This window comes from Anarhichas minor, unplaced genomic scaffold (genome assembly GCF_050575085.1).
Source record: "Anarhichas minor isolate MPS153535 unplaced genomic scaffold, ASM5057508v1 ptg000022l, whole genome shotgun sequence".
Lineage (NCBI taxonomy): Eukaryota > Metazoa > Chordata > Actinopteri > Perciformes > Anarhichadidae > Anarhichas > Anarhichas minor.
In genome coordinates, this window is record NW_027466468.1 from 4,492,501 (window position 1) to 4,507,065 (window position 14,565).

The window sequence follows — 14,565 nt, forward strand, 5'->3', positions numbered from 1 at the left end:
CGCTAGCTGGATGAGTCATGGGATGTTGTCTTCCATTGTTGTAAAGGACAACATGACTTTGCCTGTCTTCAACCTGCACCATGTGATCAATCCAACAAACACCCGCTGAAGTGGAGACATGGGATAAAACACAAAGCAGCAGCTCATGCTGACCAATCGTTGATTTTGCAGTACGCTGCCGTATGAGCGCTGTGCATGGCGGCGGCAATTAGCTAGCCAGAGGGGCACAACACAGTGAACTAAAGTGCACTGAAATGCATGCGCAGCCAGCCCAGCTATGTAAACAAAGCATGGAGCATATAAGAAAAGTCACTAAGACACTTTTATAGACAAAAGACCTAATCGACTAATCAAGAAAGTATTTAACAGATTAATTGACAATTAAAATATCTGTTAGCTGCAGCCATGTTCCGCTACATCTTTACATTGCAAATATTGTTTTGCTGTGATATAATTGCTCTGAATATCAAATTAGCACCGGCTACATTTTTTAGGAGGGTGTGTGTGAACACTGTGGTGCTGCAGAATCCACCCTTTACTCAACGTTTCAAACGTCTCAATTCAGTTTTTTGTTATTTACAGAACTTCTCTTTCATATTTGAACTTCACACACGCAATTTCACTGTTAGGGTGTTTTCATAAGCACGTAGAGGGCAATGAGCCTGTGGCCTCCAGCATCAGTGACTTGCTGTGGCCGGGGACTCATAAGTGATTGTTGGAAGAGGAAAAAACACTTTTAGAAATGTGACATCAGGCATACTTATGGAAACTTTAAACAATTCGCTGGATGTTTGACAAACTGCAGTGCTCCCTAGTGTCAGTCTTCAGCCTGCAGTGTTCTTTACAGTTGGGTTTATGAAGAAGAACATTTACAGAAAAGAAAGAGGAATTTGGAGATGGCGTTTCAACCATTTTTTCAGGGCTGCGTTTGACCGAGAGCTGAAACTGGACATGATAGAATCTTGGAATATCAATCAATTTAAGCAAGTGTTTCCCAGAGCAGCGCCACATTAATTATTTCACTCTCCACAAAGTTGAGTGAGAGCTTGCAGACAGATGCATGTTAGTGGTGGCTTCGAGGGACAGCTGGTCAGCCGTGCCCTTGTCCCTCTCCAATAGGCCTCTTTTATGAAGGGGGTCATAGGTCACGCAGCCCCAATGAGGTGCAGAGTGCTCGTGAGAGATGGCCCCCAGCTAAAGGGTAATCTTGGACCATAAGATCCCATGCATTGGTTGAGGGAAACTATGGGAAACAGATGTTCTATTTATAGCCACAGAGAGGAATTCACACACATTGTCATGTTGCGTTGGACACAAGAGACAAAAGAGTGAGCTGTCGCTTTCTAGATTTTACTTGTTGGTGGGACAAAACTCCCCCGCTGCTGTTACTGAGGATGTGAGTCACTACACCACACGTCACTAGTCACAGTCAGTGAATCAAAAGATCATCATAATTAGTGTGCGTTTAGAACCTTCATAGTTATGGTTCATCCACTTGTGATAATGTTGATGGACATTTAAGATTAGATAGATGCATAGTAGTCAATAATTTATTTATTTTTTACTCAGCTACACAGATAAAAGGAAGCTGGATATTAAATCTTTTCAACAAAATAAAAGAAATCAGCCCTGAGGTGCAACTTTCATTTGTTGCTGTCTCTGCTTCTCTGCTGTTTGTTAGTAAGTGAGTGATACAACATATTCCAGTAGCTAATGTGTTTTGGAAATGAGAGAACATTAACTCAGTTCTCTGAAAGTTTGAGAGGAAGCAGGAAGATGACATCATCTGATTTCAGTATCAGCCTCTACAGTACTTTAGAGCATGTTGTACTTCTATACATATATTTAGCCTCAACCAGATTTTTCTTGTCAAAATTTGATTTTAAATTTGTGCTTTAAAGCTATTTGTCAAAAACACAACGAAGCTTAGTCCAGTTTTAATTCCGTTAGAAAACTATGACTGAATATGTTCGTCAACAACCTTTTTTCTTCTATGACTAAGAACAGAAGCCACTAACGTCATTCAACACCAACTGCCGATATGCAGTAGTGTTGACAAAAGAAGACTGTAGTTTTAAAACCAAAATCCCTTTATTTTCTTGACAAAGAGGAGTTGTTTTTTAGTTTTTGTTTTTCAATGCAGATCTGTTTCTTGTGCCGTGTGCACCATATTAGGACTACACCAGCAGCATGACACAGGTGAAGATATTTTGGTTAAACTATACTAAAAATGTTATGGTTTTCTTTGATAAGACTAAAACGCCCTGACTTTTAGTCAACTAAAACTTGACAAAAAGTAGAAGGATGAGGTTGACTAGCTATAGTGACAGAACCGTAATGTAATGGCATTCATTACCTGAGGTAGCGGTAAAGCGGGTCGTCCTCCAATCAGAAGATGGATGGTTCAATCTCTGGCTCCCCCGGGCCGCGTGTTGGAGTGCCCCTATGCACAATACTGAACTCCATGTATGAATGAATGAATGTGCATTGGTACAGCTCCTGATTGGTAGGTAGCACCTTGCATGGCAGCCTCTGCCATCAGTGAATGAATGTGTGCGTGTCAATGGGTGAATGTTGGCATGTGGTGCACAGCGCTTTAAGTGGTCCGAAGACTAGAAAGGTGCCATATGAACGCAAGTCCATTTAGCATTTATTAAAAGTTGCTTAGTTAAGAAAAAGAAAATGTTGCCAGATGACGTCACATTGTGCTGCAGCAGGTTTAGCCAGGTTTGTTTTGCAGGAATGTTTTTGGCTCTTGATCCGATTTAATGAATCCTCCTTCCAAAACCACTTCTTCAAGGCTGTGTACTCATTCAGACCCAGTCCATGATCACTGTCTGTTGCTACTCATGAAGAAAAATGATATCCAATCATTGTTGACGTTATTTAGAAGGTAGCTGTTTCTACCCTTTCACATGGAGCCCAGAAGCAGCTCTCAGCCAATATGGAAGATCTTGAATTATGCACGATTCATAGCCTGTGAATTATTTCCCAAAGGGTACCGTCGCAAATGACAGCTCGGCGGTGACAGATCTCCAGATATAAGACCACTCCGAATTGCTCAGTGCCTGCAGAGATCTCACCGGGGTATGTGAGGGCGAAAGGAGGAGAGCCACTGAATTGTCACTTCCATACTGAGGCAATATCTGCTTGGATATTGCTTTCTGAAGCTGTGAATTTATCGCCAGCTGTCAGACACGAAGATGCTGTTGTTGAGAGGGGATATTGTATTGTACGCTCGTGTGTTGTTGTGGCAGCTGTTCTCTGAGATGCTGTACAAGCACACACAACTTAGTGCCTCACTGGTTCTTGAATATCTTTGGCACACACGTGACAAATGCTGTGTTAGGACTTTCCTTCACTGTTTATAGAACACTTTCCTACTCTGTGATTAGTTATCTACACAGTTACTGAGACTTCCTCTTTAGTCATCCTACAGTGTGTGTTAACTCTGACTTTGTAAAGAAAGAGGGTCCTCTGCTGTCCTTCAAACTCTTATATAGTCAATTGCAAATATCATTCAGAAACTATTGCTGGAATAAGCCAATGGCACTGTTTTTGGTTAATCCAACCTAAATACCATAAATTGAATTTAGCTATAAAGTGTCATGATCATTGATTTGCAACATTGCCCACGTTGTGACATTATAGGGGATAGCTACGTTGGTGGAAATGGTAGAGCAAATTGTCTTATTGTATCAAAGATCATGTATATCATTTAATTCATTTGATATAGAAAATCTTGATCACAGCAGCTTTAAAGGAACTTTGTTTTTCTGGTATTTGTTATGCCTCCGTGCTGGCGAGAGCGATGATTTGGCGTTGTACTTGGGTCCGTCCCATTCCGGTAAACGCTATATCTCAGAATTTATTTGCTAATTATTACAATGTCACACAAATGTAAAATTATAAAGGGACATTTTGGACGGACATGGATGTAAGCTACCACATGCGGTAATGCTACTTATGAGCCGGATCTAAACGCATTTTGGCTGACTATCATTTGTGCATATTACCAATTGCCAGAAACATACTGCATGTGGACTACACAGTTAAACATGCCTCTCCATCCAGGATCTCTTTCCTCCTTTTTTTACTTTTGCACTGTCAGTTACACAGCTTACACGCTGCTGGTTGCCATCCAGGTACAAGAAATTGCAACAGTTTGCATTCTCACAGGATTTGTAGGGTCGTCTACCCCCAGAACGTCAGTCAGTACTAACCAGTCTGTTGAGTTTTCTTTCTCAATCTTAAGGGTATCCTCCTTACTGTCAAAGACTCCAAAATCTGTCACAAAATCAGATTTCCACTGCACGATTATTGTGTGTTTTTCTCTTTTTGACAGGTGGTGTAAGGAGGTAGAGAGAGTCTGTAATCATAACTGTGTATATAAAATGATTTAAGTAGGATTATGTACATGATATTATCTTGTGTGCATTATTAACAGGTTTCATTTTTTACAACATGAAACATCACTGTGCTGATGATTTTCACAATAAAGTAATACACACTTCAAGCTGTACATGATTGAACAATCTTGGCTATTGATCAAATTACAGTTATATGGCATTAAGCTCTGATGATAGCAGCAAAACTAATTATATTCTGATTCTAAAACTAATTACACTTCCATTAATCCCATGCAAATTCTTACTTTCCTTTGTACAACACATGAAATGACTCATTCACAACTGCCTTCCAGCCTATAAATTCAGACACCTTAAAGATCCCCTCCACTCATAAATATGTTTTTCTTATGTTTATGTCCACTAAAATATGTGGCCTTGACTATAATGACTTCCTCTACAGAAGAGGGAGATGTTCATGCACTAAAATCAGAGATTCAAATGTAACCCCGGGAAATCTAGTGAGGTACGTCACGGATTCAGAAGCCAATCGCTGTCTAATATGCAAATACAGGAAACCTGAAACCCTCCAGCGCAGAGCAGACTTAGCACAAAGGTCGAGAGTTTGCATTCGCAGAGTGAAAGTTTTGGCAGCTGACATGGTAGAGTGTGCAGTTTGGGGATATAAACCCAACCCCTCCACTATCTACCAAAATAAATCCCATTAGATATTACTGTATGTTTTACAACCACTGACGCTGTGTCAGCCACTCACAAGCTAACAAGCTAACAAACAGCATAAACAAGTAAAAGATTCAAACTACCCTGAACCATTCTGATGCGTCTGCTAGTTGCTCCTTATCTGAGTCTGGGTCTGACTGAGGTTCCTGCATGTACGGCTGATTATCTCCGATGTTTGCTCTGACGCTAGCCATCTTGAAACGCCTTTTACATGCACACTAATATTGCACTGTTATTCTGAACATGACAATATTCAGAATTTGACCTGGGTCATGTTAACAGCATATTTTGTTTGGATATTCCTGATTAGGTTTGATTCACACTGACTTTTTCAAGCAGGTGGTTGAAGGAATGAAAGATATTAGTGCAATATTAATTTTTATTCATTATCGATGTTCCCAGCTTTGTAGGATTATTGTCTTTTTCGGAATAACGGCAGAGAACCGGAATATTTGGTGCATGTAAACGTTACGCTGTGCTTCTAACAGAGTTTTTTAATGTGGGAAAATAGCGTATAACAAAACATGAATCATAGCAGAATATTCCTACATACTTTGAAATGTGTCTGTAGGGGAACATTTTCACTACTGATCAGATCCCATGTCCCTGGGTTCATCCTGACCCCTGACCTCCGCTGTGACGTAGCTTCCACTCTGTTTGTTATTTTCCGTGATGTCATATCCTGTTTCTATATTTTTCCTTGACCACAGGAAGCAGAACGTGCTTTGTTGTATCCCCAGGGGCGTTCTTCAATCAGAACCATCTCCAGGCTCAATCTCTGCCTGATTCAAATTCTGTCTTTCTCTCTCTCTTGTTTTCACCCTCACCGCCGGGTCTCTCATAATGCGACCACTGTTAAGACACCATGGACCTTGTCCTTATTCTGTAACAACCATACATTCTACAGCTGCTCTCATAGTTGCTCTGCAAACATCTTGTATCAGTTATAGTTCAGCTGTGGCACATTTTTACAGCCATCCCGCTTCATCTTTCACAATGCTGAAGGCAATTTGTGTCCAGCGGGTGTGATTGAGTGGGAGGCAATTCTTTTTTTAATCATCAGTCATCAGTTTTATGGAAAATTCACTTTGAACGAATCAAACCAAAAACAGGCAGCAGTAGGTGTAGTTAACATTCAAGTAATGAAGAAGTTTTGAGTTGCTAATTCAGTTTTCTTCATTCTGCCTGGAGTTTGATATTTACCTCAGATTTGTTCAATACCCAGATGGCAGTCGATCAATCAACTGCCTGTTCGCTAAACCCCTCCCCCGAACATAAATATTCCAGTCATAGCGTAGCAACTGTAACGAGACACGGCAGGTCTGTCAAACATGAGATGTCTCCAGATGTTGAAGGGATGTGCATGGAGCTGTAGTTAGACTGAAACACAGTGTATAAAGTGGTTGGATAGTAGTTTTTCTTTTTACCTCCAAAACCAACAACAAAATTCAAGAACAAAAGTGTAAGGAATGAATTAAACAATGTGTTCGTCTGCTCAAAAGTAAGCCACAAATATTAGCATGTCTGGCTAACTAGCTAACTACCTGCAGAAGTAACCCAGCGTCACTTCCAAGTCCAGGGGGATTTCATACATTATCATGTGTGCTTACAGGTTACTTTCTAAATATATATCTACTGGTGAGGATGTTGACTTTTTGCATGTGACAAGCAACTTAAGCCTCAGACCTTTTACTGGGTTCTTGTTTTAAAACATGTCAGAAAAAAACATTAGTCAGCCAGACACCGGGTTTTCAACCAACCTATGAACTTAAATTTTGCGTAATTAGCACGCAGGAACCTCCGGTTCTGCCAAGTGAAGCCAACGAGGAAGTGTCTTAACACTTGCATTCTCTCTACTGACCATTTAGTCTATTGTAGCTAATAAATTCTGCTAGCGGCAGTTGTCCTTTTTAGCTGACAAACATGACCTATATGCTGGCTCAAAATCAGAATTCGGTTTTGCCTACCTCTTTACTAAATGACAAAATCATTTTGAGAGGTAATTTAACATTCAGTATTGTAAACTGCATTGGTACAGCAACAATGCAATAATGGGGGTCGGGCTTAGCAAACAGTCCAATGCATGACTTTTAGCAGTAGTCAGACTGGGCAGGCTTTATACCAAAGCTCTTAAAGCCAGCAGACTGGATTACAAAACCATAATAACTACAATAACAGACAGACGGACATCTCTGTTTCCCCTGTTGGATCCCATGAGTTAGTCATCCCACCAATTCGCCAGGTCCAATACTAGGCCGACAGAGACCTCCATTTAGGGCACCACAGACAGGGAGCACAACAAATTAGACATGATCTCCGCATACAAGGCAGGGGTCCTTTTCTGTTGGACAAAGAGGAAGTGAAGAAGAAGAGAGCCCTTGCAGGCATCCAACCCAAACTGATTCTCACAACAGTGCACCAAAATTATTGTCAAATCTGACTCAGCTGAGAATGTTGCTCGATCCACGGTTGTCCTGGATCTTTACACATTTATATATCAAATGCTCACAAGCCAGAATAAACAGAAAAGATGTTATATAATCGTGTTTTTAATAATGCGCAGTTGTGCAGGCACAGTGACAACAGTGACTGTGGCCACAGAGATGAAATTACATAACCCCTTAAGTTGATTCTGAAAAAGACTTGAGTAAGTGTGTCATCTTGTGCTCCTCATTGGTTCACTTTTCCCCCTGAATCAATAGGCACAATGTGTGGTTGCCCCCCCCCCCCCCCCCCCCCCATCAAGTCTGTTGCCATAGCAACCTAATGAAGGCTAAGGAGGCCATTTAAAAGTAAAAGGGTCGAAAATATCGACTGTGGGCAGCGTCAAGCTAACCAGCTAGCGACCCGCAGTCAATCCGACAAGGCTTCAAATGCTGTTCGTCTGCCGTCTCAGGTTTGGTGTTGATGTGCTTGCAACAGTGTTGTCAGCTTTGCTGCAAAAGAAAAGGGAAGAATGAAGGAGTCAGAGCCTGGAAAAGTTGGCTTCAGTCCAAGTAGTACAAACTCATCTGCCCCCCTCTTGGGTCGCCCTCTATCCAGCTACTGCCTGGCCGTCTGCCAGTGCCTGTCACTGTGTTGTCCCAGTGCTAGAGCATTGTCAGGAAATTTGAGGGGAGAGGTTCTGTCCTTTTGGACGCCTCTTTGGAACCAATACACATCGCAGACTGATTTTAGCTCAACATTTTGATGGGTAGAAAGCCTTTATTGTGTGTCAGTCAGACTGCACTCTCAAGCAGAAAACAAGTATAAAGTTTAGACAAACTGAGTGGCTTGAGTAATGAATTGTTGTTGAATGGCTTGATTTGTCTTAGAGTTTTCCTGCTGGGACAGGAAGTGGGCAGATTTAGGCTTCTTTTAAATTTAAATTTCTATTTCTGCATGTGTCTTCATTGTTCTCTGTCTCACCTCCCAACTCCCATCTCTGTTGTTGCTGCTTGTCTATTGTTGTGGAGACTCAAGCTCTAAGAAAAAACAAATGTACAGATGTTTCTTAGCCCCAAAAAATCAGACACTCCCCCTTAACCATTTTTCTTGTGGTTGCACATTATTCCCTTTGTGTGGTTAGCACTCATGTTATTCTGGGGGTTTCATTCCAGACCACTTTGGGTTTTCCATTGCATATTTAGCATAACCATTTGGGTTTCTATTAAGAACTATTTGCAGTGAGTAGATCAAGTAAAGTTGAATTACTATTACGTTTATGCATATATTGGCTCTCATTACTTGGATGCTTTGGCTCAACTAGACAAAACAGAGGCACACACCCAATTATAAATTAGCAACCTGTTATGCAAAGTACTCCTGGAAGTGAAAGGGAGCTTTCTATAGTGAAGAGCTCTACTTATATCCCATCTACATCGGAAATGAACCAACGACTATTTGAGCAATATGGATGTGTGGCAAGACTCAGAGATGCTGGAGCTCTTGGCCGTCCGTGGTGAGGAAGAAAAGAAGCGTCAGATGTCCAGGACGGTGAGGGACAATGTAGCGTTTGCGACATTACAAGGTGGCTGAATGAGAGAGGCATCCCCCAAACACAAGATCAAATATACATTTGAGTAACTGGAACACATTTCAAAGGAACCTTTGAACAGATCTGCATCTACAAATGCAGACCTCAACGGACTCGGCCCATGAATTTTGTGGGTTATTGTTTGTTCTAAAGTTTTCAGTGTTAGAAATGGTGGTCTCTTCCTTTTCCTATTTACATTTTTAGTTAACTGGATTGTTAACACTTTAAAACCAACAACTCAGACATCCACAGTAGTTTTTTGCTCTTCTCCATGTGAAATCCCTTCTCTGCAGGAATAGACTGCAGCTGGACCGTAAGCCCTTTTCACCCTCTGCAACAGCTGCTGTTGTAGGTTTGGGAAAGTGGGACAGCCAAGGCTAAAAAGGGCATTAACGGAGAAGTTTGGCTCATTTGTTGTGTTCTTGTGGAGTTGTTTTTTAGAAACCTGTAATCTTGTGTGCAGTGTATTTTAGGACGGCTGGTCATCTAGTGCATGCTTCCTTGTGAAAGAGAGCAGAGTGGTTATTTTCGTTCAACAAATGTGAATAAGATGTATCCTTTGGGTGCCCCAGTGACCTGGGATCAAGACATCCCTTGATTAGAGATTTTATTTTTTATTTTTTTTTGCATGTTGTACTCACATCCCATTTACGATTTGAATCTATTTTCTTTCCTTAACAACAAACTATGTCTACAAAAGACAAAGGAATTATTAACTTTCATTCAACTTCACTTTAAAAAAAAAATGAATATAGGATGCCCAAAAATAACTATAACTATTATTGAATCCCCAAAGAACAAAACGTTTGTGATTTAAACCAGTTTTATTTTGACGGCTACAACCCTCGACATTTTTCCACTGAACCGTGTGGCTCACAGCGGGAGAGCTCTTTAAGTCTGCCAACCTGTTGGTTGGTGTAGCTCCGTGGCAGTTCATGTACTAATGACTATAATGTATTGATGTAAAGAGAATGGTCTGGAGTAGCTGCTTCAAGTGAAGGACGCATGCAGATTAGACTGCTGTAATGCTGGACCATTATATAACTGAATGATTGCCATTATTTGACACACTGCCTCATAGAAAGGATTTGTAATGACTTTGAGTTCATACAACAGCTGGCTACTTGTTGCTACCTTTGTATACAGTCTACGATTGCTACTCACCTCACATACCTGCACCCACACAACCGCATAGACACACACACACATCCACCAGTCAGATTCTGTGGATTTAAGTGGTCCGTGTACCCGTGCGTATGTGTATGAGCAGCACACTCAGCCAGGAAGCTCGTCAATGGCTGTGAGATTTCGCCGAATGTTACTATGGTAACTGCACTCTTCATAAGAGAGTGAATTGTCCATGTGTAGGATGAAATAGGATGAAGAGTATGGAAATGAGGCACAGGCAAGGTGGAAGAGTTTATGAATGGGATCAAACGGAGTGAGAGGGATGGATTGAGGACAGCTGAAGACGGGAACAGATGAAATGTGCCGGAGGGAATTAAAGAACAACAACATCCTGCTCCATGTCTCTCTCACTGCTTCAGTCTCCTCTCTCCTCTCAGCGCATGAGAGCCGCCTCATAACGGGATTCATACACAGCATTAACACCTTTCATCGTGGAGAGCCTTTGTGTTATACATAGACATTGTTTTATGTCCAAAGAGGTGTGTGTGTGTGGGTTTGTGTGTGGCGTTCTTATAAACTGAATGTGAATCCGAGCCATGGAACCAGTTCTTGCCGGGCTCTATTTGAATCTGAATCATCACCATCCGCTTCTGTTCGCCTGCCCGATTTGAATGACAATCTGCGTCCAAATGTTTCTGCAGCTGGCTTCAAGAGAGGGAACGAGTGGATGAGAGACGGGAGCAGTGGAAGCTTCTGCCCCGCTTCAATCAAACTATCGTGCACCAAATGTCGGCCCAAATATGTTGCACAGCCAAGTTGGTCCTACCTTTTTCTCAGCTATAGCTTCAAAAAGCTGGTCCGGCATTATGAACATGTAGTCATACAAATTCCTTTTTAATAACTCCATGTAGTTTCCTCAGTCTGAAACCTTGAGGTCCCTTGATTTTCTCCTTTGTAGCACTTTTGGTTTAGTTAGTGTTTAGTGTTAATTAGGGATGGGTTATGGTTTCTTTAATTCTCCAATAGTCATTCAATTATAAACGATTGTATAGTTTATGCAACTATCGTAAAAAATGAATATATTTCACCGTCACAGGAACGGCCTGGTAGTAAGGTTCCTAATAGGCGACGGTAAAACAGTTTCGCTCGTGCTGAGCTGAGCAAAGCTACGTAAATGTTTAGATCCACCACGCCTCGCCCAAAGCAGCCCGCGCTATCTGGCATTGTGAACAGCAGCCCTGAGAGGTACACAAGAGTTTTCTGTCACTCACCAGTGCCTACTCATTTTAGAGTCAGCTGTCAAATATATAGTACAGTACATACGCAAGCTCCTGTTTTATTTTTAACACATACACACACACACACACACATCTTAATATTTCGGTCAGTGTTTCATGCCTACATTTATCCCCTTACCATCTGATGCAAACCAAGTCTGACAAAAAAAATGTAAATCCAGGTCATCAGACAAATGGGTTGGTAGTTGGCTGAGCATGTCATCAGGAGCGGCGAAGTGGTTTCATCGCTGTGTGTGTGTGTGTGTGTAGACTGGAAATGGAGTGTAACATAACAGGTGATGGGGCACAGCGGGTCAGGAATTACAGCTTCATGAGTGAGTGAGTGAGTTTGTGTGTGTTGTAGCGGTGGACAGGGTCATGGTCACGGATTCCATTAGTGAAGAGCCAGTTGTCATCACGTCGCTGCAGCAGCACCTTAAACAGCAGTTAGTGCGATAAATGGTGTAAAGTCAACCCTGCAGTTATGACGTTTCACCTTCCATCATAGGATAGAGGACTTGTTGTGCCCAAAGAAAACTAGGGATGCACCGATAGCATTATTATCACAATTTGGACTGACAGAACAAGATATTTAAAGACTTTGAGAAACTGGGATGGCCATTTGTCACTATTTTCTGATGCATTCTGTTAAGTTGTTTTGACCAATCTGTTGCTGCATTCAAGTTTCACAGCTAAATTCCTGTAGATTTTAAAGATGTTAGTGTGCAAATATATTATTTTAATAATTAATAAGAATTCAATAAATGTATATCTATGTATTTATTTGTTATATTTAGTTTTAAAAAGTCAAGAAAGGAATGTGTAAGTCAAGCTTGATGTTGCCTTACACTTAAAAGAATGATCCAGTCTCCACACAGCAAGGCATACGGTTTATTCATTAAACACTGGTATCGGATGGATAGTCGGACTCGGCCAAAGGCCGGTATCGCTGTTGGTATCGGGGGTGAAAAAGTCAGGTCGATGGATCCCTCAAAATATCTCACCCAAAGGTCTGTCAATTCATTAAGAACTCATTGTTTCTTATTCTGAACAGGCTTTGCAATCACATATAGGTTTGCAGTTTGTGCCTTTTAGCCACGTGAGCTGCATGGCTCTGATGACAGTCGATCGGTCCACCACATTAAAACAAACCAACAAATCTCAACCAACTAGTGGATGGATTGCCAGGAAATTTGGTTCAGACATTCATGTTCCCCTCGAGATGAGTTGTAATAACTTAGATCCCATGGTGGCCATCGGGGGCGACTCTTCTGGTTGCACAAAGAAGTCCGATTTTATAGAAGTCTATGAGAAAATAACTCTACTTCTCTCTTGACTTATTACCTCAGTAAACATTGTAAACATGAGTTTATGGTCTCAATCTCTAGTTTCAAGTCTTCTTCAGTACAGCATGATGTTCATTTAGTACATTATGGTCCATTTAGAGTCAAATAGACCATAAAGCAGGGTATGCTTTAGGGCGGGGCTTACTGTGATTGACAGGTTGCTACCACGGAGTTGTCCGTGTTTTCGTCTTAGAGCTTGAACCCTTTCAGTGTTTTCATTTCATCAAAGTTAATTGTAACATTTTGGTAACCAAAAAATGTTTTATTCAGCGGCCAGTTGTGCTTAGCTCCACCCCCTCATGCCGCTTCTGGTTGCAAAAAAACAAGATGGCGACGGCCAATAACCAAGATGGCGACGGACGAATTCCAAACTCGAGGCTTCAAAATGGCTATATACCAAACTAATGGGTGATTTCCCTTAACCCTTTCTTATATACAGTCTATGGCTTTACTTCATGGTTACAGTAAACATGTGTAATATTTTTTTATCTGGGTTGACTTTCACATGGCATTGAGAGAATCTGTTTTCCCTTCTGTTACACTGGTTTGCTGTCTCCAGGTTATCTGTTTTTTATTGATATAAGTGCAGCGTTTTCAATTTTGCCACCTACTCCCGCGTTATCTCCTCTTGCCCACGTTTTTCAATATGCTGCTGTTGAAATGCTCGGCTCTTTTTTTCCTGCTGTGCTCAATGTGGCTGTGCAAACAAAGGTCTGTGATAGAGGTAAAAAAAAAGGAGTGCAAACATAATTCTTTACTAAAATCAGTCAACTTCCATTTATTTGTGTGCCACTGAAGCGATTGCTCCCCTCTGTTATGATACTGACACCAGAGCCGTCATCATCCTCATGTTTGCCAAAGAGCATTAACTGCCTGGCTGGTTATTTTACAGTCCTTTAGGGCACTCAAGCTTTTCCATCTGACTCTGAGTGGATAATTCAACACTCTGATAAGTTATCGCTTCTCAAATATCACTGCTTACATTGTGGAATTTCTACACAGTGGAAGCCCCGGTTGAACCTTGAGTGCAGGATGCCTTGATGTTGGTAAAATGTCTGTGTTGTAACTAGTTTTCTCATTTCTCTCTATGAGATTGTCGTCATCAACTAGACACCGTAGATGACCTGCTCCCACGGATGTGAGGAAGAAACTTTCAGCAGTTGTTTCATTTCCAACAGCGCAGTTGTATTCAAGGACCTTTGGTTTTCAGAACACAAGTGACTCACATCCGGAGACTTTTCAGAGTGAAGGCCACATCGAGGCTGTGATACTGGACACATACAAGATAAAGTATGTTAGGGAAATACCTGCAGGTGCTGAGGTCATTTCAAACATGTGTGGTTTTATCATTGTTCAATTTTGAATACATAAAGGCTTATGATAACACATGCTAAAATATGAGCATGTGCATACTGACATGTACACAGAACGAGCATGCTCACTGTATTGAGGGCACAATCTCACTGAGACCGGGAGCAGGCACTTTCTGTTTGTGTCACCAAAAGGGCAGATCTAAAGCAGACACTCGGAGCTCCTCCACTGTGGCTCTCGTCTGCCTATATTTCCCTGTCTAACTCTGACACTCCATATGATTTAACTATGAAATATTTAATATTTATATCATATATTTCATCCTGTTTTGTTTACATAAGCAAAATGTTTTTTTTCAATTTCATTGAGCTGCTTCATTTCAAAATGTATCATTTCAAACT

At 41.2% G+C, this 14,565-nt stretch overlaps 1 protein-coding gene across 4 annotated transcripts in view; it reads left to right on the forward strand.

Annotated features, from left to right (window-relative positions):
* Positions 1–14,565, forward strand: part of ncalda (neurocalcin delta a) — a 64,606-nt gene that overhangs the window by 36,308 nt on the left and 13,733 nt on the right. Inside the window, exon 1 of one of the 4 annotated variants that reach the window (XM_076096476.1) lies at positions 7,898–9,062. The exons of the other annotated variants lie outside the window; for them this stretch is intronic. The gene's annotated coding sequence lies outside the window, so the exon portion shown is untranslated. Of the gene's footprint in view, positions 1–7,897; positions 9,063–14,565 lie in introns of those variants that run through there. 4 annotated transcript variants of the gene reach the window in all.